Here is a 13,299-nt window from a genome sequence, read left to right as displayed (position 1 = left end):
TGACAGTAGCAAAAAATGGGTTAGTGGGCCATCACCTGTGGTGATGGCATCCCACGTATCTAATATTGTCATTATACATGATGCAGGTATAGGTGTATAATTTTTTGTAGACACAGATGCTCGCCGTTTTCTTCATTAAGGCCACCGGTCAGGACGCAAAGTAGACTGTCTAAGCCTGCCGACGTCCACCTGATAGCGGCCAACAAATCTTCAATCCATTGCCATGCTTATAAGAATCTCCCATTATCATTTGGAGGCTCCACATATCATCGGAATTTTCTTGTTAGTGACGTCACATTACTAATCTTAGGTGTAGACTTCCTATCACATTTCCACATCTTGGTTGATATCGCTCACCAAACGCCAGTCAACACAAACTCTTAATTGTCATTACCTCTTCTAACTGGTCCCTCTAATCTTATTCTCCATATTGGTACAGCCATGGATGCCTGCTAACGTTTTTTCCATGATCAACATCTGGAAGGGGAATTATAAGGTGCCCTGGAACTCAGAAGAGATCCCAAAACCACCATTAACACCACCATTGGTGAATACACCTTCAATCACTCCTATTTGGAACTTTTTAAAGCTGGGCGACTTTTTAACACCTCATAGATGGCCTCTTAGGGGACCTCCCCTTCTGTAAATGGTATAGTTTTCGTTATTTTTGCATTTCCAAGGAACGTAACCTTTGTTAAGTACCAATGCGTCATAAGCTTTCAGTCAATAATAATATACTTCTAGTCTATACTTAGCCAATTAGATTATTAGAGTTCGCTAATGGTTGCATAAGCATAGGAAACAGCAGCAAAGTGAGTCATTGTCTGTTCAATGGTTCTAGTACTATCTGTAGAAACTTTATCCTTCTCTCTTCCACCCGAGACTTCCATCAAGTGGTGGGCTAGTGTACTGGGATCCACATTACTTCCGGACAAGCTGACTCCCCCAGACTATACTGGCCACATTACTGGGAAAGGCAGGGTCTTCATTGTGCCGATATTATTATTATTATTATTATTATTATTATTATTATTATTATTATTATTATTATTATTTCTAACTAAAATACAATATTAGTTGTAAAAACAGGATGCTATATGCCCATGGATTCCCACCGGGAAAATTAGCTAGTGAGAAAAGGAAATAAGGAAACAAATGGTGTACAAGAGGAGTAATGAACAAGTGATATAAAACACTGTAATTAAAATAGCAACCTTAATATCGATTCTTCATAAATAAACTATAAACAAGAGACTTATATCAGCCTGTTCAACATAACAACATTCACTGCGTTAGAACTTTTGAAGTTCCATGATTCAGCTACCTAATTAGGAATATCATTCCACAACTTGGTCATAGTTGGAGTAAAACTTCTAGAATACTTTATAGTATTGAACCTTGTGAAGGAGAAAGCATGATCACGTGATATAACTACATACCTAGTATCATAATCCGGCTGGTATGGACCTGGAAGTTCTGAATACAAACGATGGTCAGAATTATGAAGTCTTATGCAACATGCATAACGAACTAATTGAATGACTATGTCAAAAATTAAGATCAACATCAGGGATAAGAATTTTACTAGACCATATGAACAATATTTGAAACGAGGAAGAATAGAACAATTATAACCCTTTCTTAGAATAGATTAATCTCAGAATTAAAAAAAAAAACTTGCTTAATAAGCCAATTTCTGCGATTGAAGAAGAGATAGACCAAATGCGTTTATAAAAAGTAAACTTACGATCAAGAATCCCAACTAAAATTTTAAATGAGTCTGACAGAGATAAAAAAGCATTATCAATGCAGAGATCCGGATGGTGAGGAGCCACAGATCTCGACCTGCTTACAACCATCATTTGAGTTTTGCTAGGTTTCAATGTCATGCCCCATAATTAAAATGTGCTCTAATTTCTGCTAGACCTGTATTAAGGGAATCAGCAACCCCAGATCTACATTTGTGAGATGGAACTGATGTAATGAGAGTAGCAAAGTCTGCATTTGAGACGAGTTTATTTTCTAGGACAAACTGCATGTCATATATATACCATATAGTAGGAAAAGTAATGAGCCTAGAACACTATCCTGAGTAACAACAGGTACATTGTACACATTTGCCTTGACTTTTGTACGTTATAGAGAAATTATTATCATTATTATTATTATTGCTTGCTAAGCTACAACCCTATTTGGAAAAGCAGGATTCTATAAGCCCAGGGGCTTCAATAGGGAAAATAACCCGATGAGGAGAGGAAACAAGGTAAAATAAAATGTTTTAAGAACAGTAACATTAAAATAAATATCTCATATAAACTATAAAAACTAACACAACTAGAGATAGAGGAATAAGATAGATTAAAGTGCCCGAGTGTACCCCCAAGCAAGAGAACTCTAACCCAAGAGAGTGAAACACCATGGTACGGAGGTTATGGCACAACCCAAGACTAGAGAACAATGGTTTGATTTTGGCGTGTCTTCCTCCGAGAAGATATGCTTATTATAGCTACAGAGTATCTTCTAGCCTACCACGAGGAGAGTGGCCACTGAACAATTGCAGTGCAGTAGTTAACCCCTCGGATTTAAAAGAATTGTTTGATAATCTCAATTTTGCCATTTGTATAAGGACAGTGGAGAATATGTAATAAATAGGCCATACTCTTCAGTCTGTATGTGAAGGCCAAGGAAAAATGAATCGTAACCAGAGAGAATGATCCAATGTAGTACAGTCTGCCAGTCAAAAGGCCTCATAACTCTCTAGCGGTAGTATCTCAAGGGGTGGCTGGTGCCCAGGCCAACCTACTACCTTTAATGTTATTGAACTGTTGTTATAGTGATTTTAGTGCATTTTTATCATGTAAATTGAGTTTATAAGACAGAAAAGACAATGATAAATCCTTGCTGTAATCTTCATAGCATATTAATTTATTGTGGCCAATATAGTCTCAGGATACACTTGGTTGTTGAATAATTTAGATGAAATTTTAGTGAAATGCTGATATATTACTACAATATAGTCGAGACATTTCAATTACTTGCTAGTAGCCTTTCCATCAGGAAAGTTGAGAGAGGAGAATATCATTAATTCTAACTTTAGCAAAACAGGTCATCATTGTGGCACATATCTGACACAAGTGCCGCAGATTATTGATAGTTATGGTGGAAATATAGTCTAGTAATATAAAAGGCTATCTAGTGCCTTTTTCATTATCAAAATAAAGTTGAGTTTATGAGACATAAATGACTAAGTATACACTCCTAAGGATAATAAAGGAAGATTATCATAACATTAAGAAAGCGCGTTTCTGCAAAACATGATATCAGTAACAATAACTAAAATGTTTTTCTATTTACAGCTTCCAGCTACCAGTTTCTACAGCTTTGTGGTATACACGGGGATCAGGGCTGGTTCTTTACAGCAGTGCATCAAAAACACAATAATGTACAATTAGATTTTTAGGGCAAACATCAATGGCTTCATTTATGACATCCTCAACTACCAAGGAGAAACAACTTTTTCCAGTAGCTCCTGGGGTTTCTCAGAGGAGGATTTTACATGGCAAGTCAGATTCAAACTATTATTATAATTTTTCAATAACCTGAAGAAACCTGCTAGTCTGCCATATAGGAGACACCCCAAGCAACAGTTTGGCTGCAGATATATGGGCAATGCAAGGACCTACATGAAAGATTATTCACCGTACAACACTGGAAAAGAGATTGATAAATGTGTTTCAGGAGTTAAACATAATGCCTACATTTCTGATGGGATCCTTCCCTATGGCGGAAAGTTTGCTACATTGTTAGTTTCTTTTCCTCTGATGCTGGAGTGAGCTTAATGAAGTTTGATGTGCCACATGTGTTTCCCATATGCTTGTACACTGGAATAATATCTAAACTTTCAGTGTGTGTGTGTGTATGTGTGGGTATCTCACTCTACCCCTCACGAAACCTGTTGTATATAAACTAGCTATCTGTTGAAATAGTCAGTTATATTCTCCTCACCTCTCAGTTACAACCTAAAAGAGCACTCACCCATTGGTGACCATGGGATGTCAGTAACCGAAAAACAGGTTAGTGGGCCATCGCTTGTGGCGTTTCTTGGAGTGGCATCCCCTGGATCTAATCTTTTCATTATACATGATGTAGGTATGGGCGTGTAATTTTTGGTAGACACGGGTGCTTGCCGTTTTCTTTATCAAGGCCTCTGTCCAGGACGCAAAGTAGACTGTCTTAGCCTACCGATGTCCACCTAGTAGTGGCTAACTAATCTTCAATCTTTTGCCATGGTTACAAGAACCTCCCATTATCATTTGCAGTCTCCAGAAATCATCGGAATTTTCTAGTTACTGATGTTACATTACCAATCCTAGGTGTAGACTTCCTATCACATTTCCACCTCCTAGTTGATATCACTCAACGATGGTTAGTCACCACAGACTCCTACTTGTCGATACCTCTTCAACCTGGTTCCTCTAATCTTGTTTTTCATATTGGTACAACCATGGATGCCTGCGGCCACTTCCTCCCATCGGACCAGGAAGTCTTTTGTCCAGAACTTCGCCAAATCCCCACAGTTCCTGCCAAACACAGTATTTATCACCATATCAAGACAACGAGGTCTTAAGTATTCACCAGATTCAAATGTCTGACACTAGATTATTGATCAGTGGCTAAAAAAAAAACGTTCATTGAAAAAGAAGAAAAGGGCCAATGATAAAAGGCATCAAGCAAATGATCCTCAACCTTACACATCATCCTGTAAATAAATGGCTTTCTGTGTCCTTGGTGGGAGGATATAGGTGCCTGAACAAGCAGTGAGAATCATATCAGTACCCAAGTATTGCCTACTTGAGCTCCTACTTGCACAAAGCAAACGTTTTCTCCCTGCTCAACTTCTTGAAGGGAATTATAAGGTGGCCATGATCCCAGAAGAAATCCCAAAACCACCATTAACACCATATTCGGTAAATACACCTTTAATCATTCCTATTTGGACCTTTATAATGCTCTGCCACTTTCCAACACCTCATATATGTCATCTTAGGGTACCTCCCCTTCTGTATATGTTATGTGGATGACATACTTGAGTTCTCTTCTTCAATTGAGGAACACTTCATTCACCTACATATCATAGTCGACTACGCAATAAATAAAGCCCTTGAAGTTTGTTACAAAAATTTTACATTTGGCGCCAACGAAGTATCGTTCTGAGGGTACCGCATCACTCCTAAAGGAGTCCTCCCCCTCCCTGAATAGGTAGTAGCTGTTAAGAGCTTCTCCAAATCCTCTACCATGAAAGCACTGCAATAACTCTTGGGCATGATCAACTATTAACCCCATTTCCTGCCAGCCATTACCGCCACTCTTACTCCCCATTTTTCTATCCTCAAGTGTAAGCCAAAAGACCTAAAGTGAAGTCCCCTTTAAGAAGCAGCCTTTTGTAATGCAAAGAGTACCCTATCAACCGCTGCTACTCTCACCATGGAAACCTGCTCCTATGTACCAACATGTCTTTGATGTCATCATAGCCTTTCACATCCTTCTCACGGATTTTCTGCACAACTACTGAAGTGTAAGTTCATTTAGCATGGCATTACTGAGGATGTAAAGGATTGGGTATGTGCCTGTACTTCATGCCAAACCTCAAAAGTACATTGACACACGGATTCCAGAGAAGGCACCTTCCCTCAAACTTAGCGTTGTTTTGCCTCCATTTACTGCGACTTAGTAACTGAAGAAAATTGTTACCTGTTTACTGTCACTGACCACCCTACCTGTTGGCCTGGAGCCATTCCCATGGAAACGGCAACATCTGCCTTCTGCTCTTCTGCATTACTCTTAGGGTGCATATCGAGATTCGGTATACCTAAGCATATTACATCTGATAAGGGTACCGCAGTAATCTCCGAATTATGGACATCATCAGCAAATATCCTAGGCATCACTCTACATCAGAGAACCACCTAAAGCCATGCTGCCAACGCCATTATTGAACATTTTAATTTTACCCTCGATGCAGCTTTGATGTGCCGATGTAAAGACTCCAACTGGTTTAGTCAGTTTCCCTAGGTCCTCCTTGGACTAAGAACCATTCCTAAAGATACCCTGGATGCCTCGGCCGCTTAAATAGTGTATGGCAACCGGTTGATTGTTCCTGCCGATTATCTTTCATCAAAAATGTCCGCCTATAATCTTCAGCGCCTATGTCATGTTGTGGGAAAATCTACTCCCTGCTGTCAGACTTACAAGGCCCTAACAAAAAGACACACAGACATATTTTCACTCCTCAACGCAAATTTTCACGCAAAACAATGGTAGCAGGCAAGCACGGGCCCTTTCCTTGTAATCCGTCGTACGGAGAAGACTTTTTTAATTATCATTCGTGGCAAAGAAAACTGGGCCTCCATTGATCGCCTAAACCGGTTTATCTCTGACAAGATATCCCACTTACAGTACATCTCTCATGAGAATGGACCCCTATTTCATGTGTCTTTTTGTATGGGGAGCCATGTACTGCATATGTTTCACACAATAGTACACTGTGACCTTGTTTTCTTTTTTTGTATATCTCACTCTATCCTTTACTGTTCACAGTGCAGTTTAACCCTGCCTTTATATAAATTAGTATATCTGAGTTTTGGCACCCTTCTTGTCCAGAACCTGCTCTATATAAACTCACTATCCATTAAAATAAAGTGGGGTCGTATTTACCCCGCCTCTCAGTTACATCCTAAATAGATACTCGCACCCCAAAAATTATCATGAAAAGCATTAGAGAAAGAAGGAAGAGGTTTCCTGTCCTAATATCATCATAGAGTATAATAAATGAGCTCTGGAAGACTCCTATGCAGGCTTTAGATTTCATGCATTGTAAGATATTAAGCATATGGGACTAAAAGGGACTAGTCTTTCTTTACAGCAGGAGACTATTGCATTGCCAAACAGGGCAGATAAAGCTGGCAAGAGAAATGAGTCAGAAATATGATACAAAGGAATGGTATATGCAATTGTTTGTCCCCAACAGGCAGACTTCCTAGCTCAAAGCCAAGAAGGAAGATATCCACCATGTTTGATAAATGTGCATTATTGTGAGAAAAAAAAAGTCTAGGAAAAATACAAACTAATTAAAGTTTTATTTCTTATGCTTTTTTTATTTTTAATGCTTAGTTTGTATGGGTACAATGTTTTATTTTCACTGAATATTTTCATAATGTTTAATTTGTTTATCTCAAGTCCCTCGCTCAAAATTCCTTTATTTGCTTTCTTAGCACCTAGTTGGCAGCACGTCCTACTCCCTGTAGGGATCGGAGATAGTAGTGAGACTTAGTGTCACGCAGATTGACAGTTCCTCACTTATCATGTGATTATCATGAAAAGGGTCGTGTGTGCGGATATATTCCGTCTCTAACATGAAAGGTGCCCAAAATACATTTAATTTGCACTTTATAAAACACAAGTAAATACAACAAAGAGACCTATACATTGTCTCTATAAGTGCAGTTGATAATGTGAAAACCTGTGGAACGTCTATGTTGTTCAGTATACTAAGCAAATAAAGTTAAAGTACAATTGTCTTAGAGCGCCACATCAAGCATTTTGCATGCACTTGAACTTTCATACTGAAAGAAACTCCCAAATGTGAGTACATTTACAGGGACTGAATATTACTGTGAACTAGCCTAGGTGTGATAAAATGATGGCTGTGAAGAATCTTTTTATTCTTCCAGAAAGGTTATAGGAGGAGGAGGACAATTCTCTGCTGCACGCACATATGTATTAAAATTGTTGAATTTTTGTGAGTGATGTTTTTTCACAAATTTTATGGTTTATTGAATAACCTGTCCATGATGACTGTGATTGTATTGGAACAGCAAGCATGGGATTTTTTTGGGGTCCTTCTGCTGTAAAGGTGAGGATGTAGAGACAGGTAAGATGTGTAAAATTGTTTTACAATTCCTTTGATCCTAACTGCCAAAGGAGGCTGCTGTTACCTTTTGTTTGTGGATGTAAAATTTAGTGGTGGTTTTGCTTGGTGAGATCATTGGACCACCTAGGTAATAGCAATATACACACTGTTGCGTTCACTAAGGTATTATAATATGTAAACTTCTGTAGCATGGATTTTGGAAAGTTAAATTGAGTATTTGATATTTTGCCGTCACCTTTGATTGTAGCATTGAGGAAGTTTCTGGAGCAGCTGGAATGTAATATGACTTAGAATATAATGTTCAGAATAAACATTTAAATAAATGAGTAATCTGTCAAATTAATATTTGAATTCAGCCCAAATATATACACTGTTAATGTTTGATATTTAGAGGATAGATTCATAGGAGGCTCTGCATGGAGATATCTATGTCTCTCCTTCTGGTTTTGAGGAACTGGATTTTCTCATCACTGTATTTTTTTTTTCTTCTAAATAAAACTTCTCTTTATTTTTGTAAACAGTAAGCATTTCTTTCCCCTGTATAACCTGTCACTTTTGCAGCCACCAATATAGAATTTATATCTAATAATGTTAATGTCATTTTTTTTTCCGAATGTTAAAAAACTTGAAATGTAGTAAAGAAACCTCCAACCTTGAAAACATGTTGCTGCTATTCGTATGGGACTCGCTGCATGCCACTGATAAGGGAGACGGTATAACTCTAGAATAATATTAAGCAACCACAGGTCTAGCTTGCCCCATTACCCAGTATAAAATCAAGGGATGGAGCCCAGTGCCCAGTTCATCCTTGATTGTTTACTTTTCGCCCAGATATCTTGCCATTCCACCATATTTTATTGTGCAGGTAATGCTGCATTGTGGTCGCCATTCAGACATTAGGCTGTCTGTGTGCTACATCTGGCCACAGTCCACGAACCACTACATCGTCTGCAGAGTCCCTCTGCTTATCATACATCAGGAACTGTTTTATCACCTTCCATTCCCTTCCAGATAGCAATTTTAGTCCTTGAACAAGTACCCCACCCTCCTAAACCTACTGAAGCTGTAACATTAGTATTTTTCATCAGATTTTTCACAGTTCTGACCATCCTTTATATTCAAATCTTCCCGTCAGTACCATCCTGATCGTAATACTAGGTATGCAGTCAATCCCAATACTTAGGCTTTCTTTGTTATGAGGCTCAATACTATGTAGTATTCTATAAGTTTTATTCCAGCTTTGATCCCGCTGTGGAATGATCTTCCTAATCCAGTAGTTGAATCGGTCAAACATCAAAAGTTCAGACTTGCAACATTTTCTTTTTTTATGTTGAACAGACTGACAAATGTCTCTTTTTTTTTTTGTTTATTCGTGAAAGATCTATTTTAATGTTGTTACTGTTCTTGAAATATCTTATTTGGAATTTTCAGTACTTTTTAGATGGTTTATTTAGTTTTCTATTCCATTCCCTCACTACGCTATTTTATCCTGTTGGAGCATGTGGACTTTTAACATCCTGTTTTTTCAAGTACGATTATAGCTTGGCTAATAATAATAATAATAATAATAAGAATAATAATAATAATAATAATAATAAAAATAATAATAATAATAATAATAATAATAATAATAATAATAATAATAATAATAATAATAATTACAAAGTATTTGATTTAGTCCATTGGCCAGCATTATTTCAGTTGTTTTTGCATTTTTGTATCTTTAGTGTACAAATTGTATTTTTTTTTTAATTTATATTTGTAAATGTTATGCTTGTGGTGCTTTATTACGTTAATATTAGCTGATTGGTCATTATTTTTACCCTTTTGGATACTTTATAGAGCTAAAATGGAATTGTGTTTTAATACACAATTTCTCTACTAATCGAGAAATAATTATACGAAGCATCCAAATTCAGATCATAAGTGATAAGTTGCATTTACAATGTACTTTGTAATTATACTTGGGTTTTTCTTTTCATGAATAACGGACACTAAAGCCAGGATAGACATAGCGCGTTTTTCAGACAATACGGGTGAGTACCACTCAGTAGCTATATTTCTGGTGCAACTTTGCAACATCGGAGGGCACATTTTGCAAAAAAATATATTTCAGTAAAATTACCTTATAAAGGCCTCATAATCAACCTTCTAAGAGTTTTTTCTTGTCTTCATTATTTAAATAAGTGTACGGTAAAAGCTTGATATTTGTCTTGAAAAAATAAAATTCATGTACTTTTTTTTTAAATTATATTTCTTGACAACTTTCCAAATTTCTATTTTTCATCGTGGATCCCATAAAAAAGATAGACATGTTTCCATGGTAACTGATTATTTTTTTTTATCAATAACTTACCACAGCAATCTTAATATCTATTAGATTTGCAATTTAGTATATCAGGAGTACTTCGGATATCAGTTAATGAGTGGCCAATAGCAATTTGATTTTTTTTTCTCTTGTTGTAACATCGTTCAAAAAATATCTTTCATGTATTATAAAAAACCATCTGTCCAAGAAAAACATTTCAACATAATATTTTTGTATACTATTTATCCTGACTTCTCTTTATAGTGAAGAATTATTAAATTATCGTAACTCCAAAGTGGCATCTATAATATGAATAAAGCGTGCTATAGAAATATTAAGGTAATTAGACTGATTAATAGACAAATTTATACTACATATTATTACTTCCTTGAGCAACAACAGTTGAGGCTAAAATATATGTACGGGATATATTCAAATCTTTGTTCAATATACCATTTTTCCTGCCAGCGTATTTTAATTCAAAAACATTTTCCTTTCCTTAGATTCTCTCATCACGTTTTCAAGGGTTATATAGAGAGAGAGAGGAGGGGGGGGGGGCGGAATTTGTAGCAAGAATTACTCGGTCGTTTTTTCACAAATCAAGAATTTCATACAAATATCTTGTTCTGATTTGTAAATGTAACTAAATAAAACCTTATAAGCCTTTTTAAATTTGTTTCAAAATGTTAGTTGTACAATAACAGGAAGCAGCAATGGAGTGGGAGGCTGATATTAAAACTTACTAATTTTCAAGATTGCTAAATTCCATGATATACTGTTTATCGAAGAATCGCTTTTATAAGCGAAATGGTATCCATAACAGTTATTATTAGTGACACCAGTTAATCCGGCGATCAGCGAGTCTGCCTGCTTCACTAACTATTATTCTTCCTGGAGCAAAACAGATTTTTCTCAACTCACAGATTTATGAAATCGAGGATACAATCTCGCCATTATTGGAATCATATACAAAACCATGTTTAGAAAATATCTTTCACTGTAGCTACAGTGCGTTTAAACATTTTTATAATAATTTTGTTCGCCCTTAAACAGACTCACGGTATATTAGACAAAATTTACTGATTAAATGAAGAACTTTCAGTATTTAAAAAGCATGAAAAGACAGCATATAAAAACGCGGAAAAATTATGTATTACATGTTTCTGACAAAAGTCCCGAATAGGCTCCTATCTCCATTTACTGAATGATTGTCCATATGTTTATAATCATACGCATTACATAAGTATAAGAGGCATAGTTTAAGGTACACCAGATTATTTTTGGGCGAATATTTTTCTTTTTTTTTAAATATTTAAAATTAAATAATTCATTCAAAGTCCTCAGAATGGTATCGTATCTATGACGGAGACAAACTATACGTCAAAATACTAGGAAATAAGACAAATTTGAAAACAAGTAAATTAAACCAAATCCATCTATGGCATCCTATATATCATTTAAACTAATTAAAAAAAAAAAAAAAATACATGGAGGGTGTTTCACTTGATTTCCCCTTTTTCCATACAAATAGTTATAACTTTGTTATTTGATAACATATTTTATAGATAAATTTACTATTTTAAATAAGAGATAACTGCTATTTTGGAGGGGGAACTTAATTTTTTTTCTATATATATATATATATATATATATATATATATATATATATATATATATATATATATATATATATATATATATATATATATATATATATATATATATATATATATATATATATATATATATATATATATATATATATATATATATATATATATATATGCGAAATAAAGTAAAGTAGTTCAGAGTTTATCTTTTTTAACATACAAAAAAGAAAAAAATAATGTCTATTGTTTCTTTTTTATTGTCGAAAAAAATGGTCCCTAATATTATTTTCTTGTTATTTTTTTCGAAGTCACTAACTTTATTGCAATAGCTTGAAAAAAAAATTACTTGATCTATTTGATTTTTTTTTTTTTTACTTTTTTTGTGAATGTTATTTTATAGGTATATATAAACTGTATAAATGTTACGAAATTCTGAGAAAAAGTTCAAATAGATCGGTTGCAGTCCTCTTAATGATTTTAAAGAATAGTTACGTAATTCTTTAACAGTAAACAGAGAGGCTACGTAGAATCTTTCTGTTCCAAAGGGCAATACCTTCCATGAATCTGGGATTTTTCTCAAGAAACTTTGAGATCTGAATAATAAACTCAAATTAAGGTTGAGACTGATATACAAAGTCTATTAATGTAGATTCAAGGTTACGTATTTCAAAGCACAGGGAAACAAAAGATTACACTGTGAATTTAGATTAAGGTCTCTCTCTCTCTCTCTCTCTCTCTCTCTCTCTCTCTCTCTCTCTCTCTCTCTCTCTCTCTCTCTCTCTCTCTAACACACACATACAGCTACATACATGCATGCATACATAAACACACAAACCCCTTACAAAAATTGTGTACTTTTTACGTGTTAATATTTTGAGAAGAGATTATCGTTATTAGGGATAAGCTGAAAAATCTTAGAACTATGTAATAAAAACCGGTTCTCCCCTTCACCATTAACACCCAGTCTCCAGGATTCCCATTTTGAATAATCATTTCAAGTTGATATTTATCTATCAGCATTTGTTTCCAGAAGAAGCACATAAAGCAGACCCAAGCAGGTGATATGATGGTTGATCATAAGTTTGTGAGTTATTCACCTTCTTAAATAATCCTCAATATGAATAATATACTCGATCAAATCATTGTTTTGCCTCTTATATTTCAGAATGAAGGAAAGTACTCTTCTAATTTTTTGGACACAGTCATAGATGATAAGGCATTCAAGATTTTGTGTGAGCTTTAACCCTGGGTAAGTTAACAGGCCCCCAATTTGGAACCAGGCACATGCGCCAAGCAATTTTTCCCAGGTTTCATCCGGTTGCTTTATCTGTGGCGTCGTTCTCGAGGTGCGCCTCATAAGACTTGGTTATGATACAATAGGGGTAGGACGCACAAGTCGGAGCTTCAGATACTCGCAGAGATGTAGTTCTTCAAATTTTTTTGGTCTCAAT

Source organism: Palaemon carinicauda, chromosome 4 (assembly GCF_036898095.1).
Source record: "Palaemon carinicauda isolate YSFRI2023 chromosome 4, ASM3689809v2, whole genome shotgun sequence".
Lineage (NCBI taxonomy): Eukaryota > Metazoa > Arthropoda > Malacostraca > Decapoda > Palaemonidae > Palaemon > Palaemon carinicauda.
The sequence above is the reverse complement of the archived record's forward strand: the minus strand, read 5'-3'. Positions refer to the sequence as shown.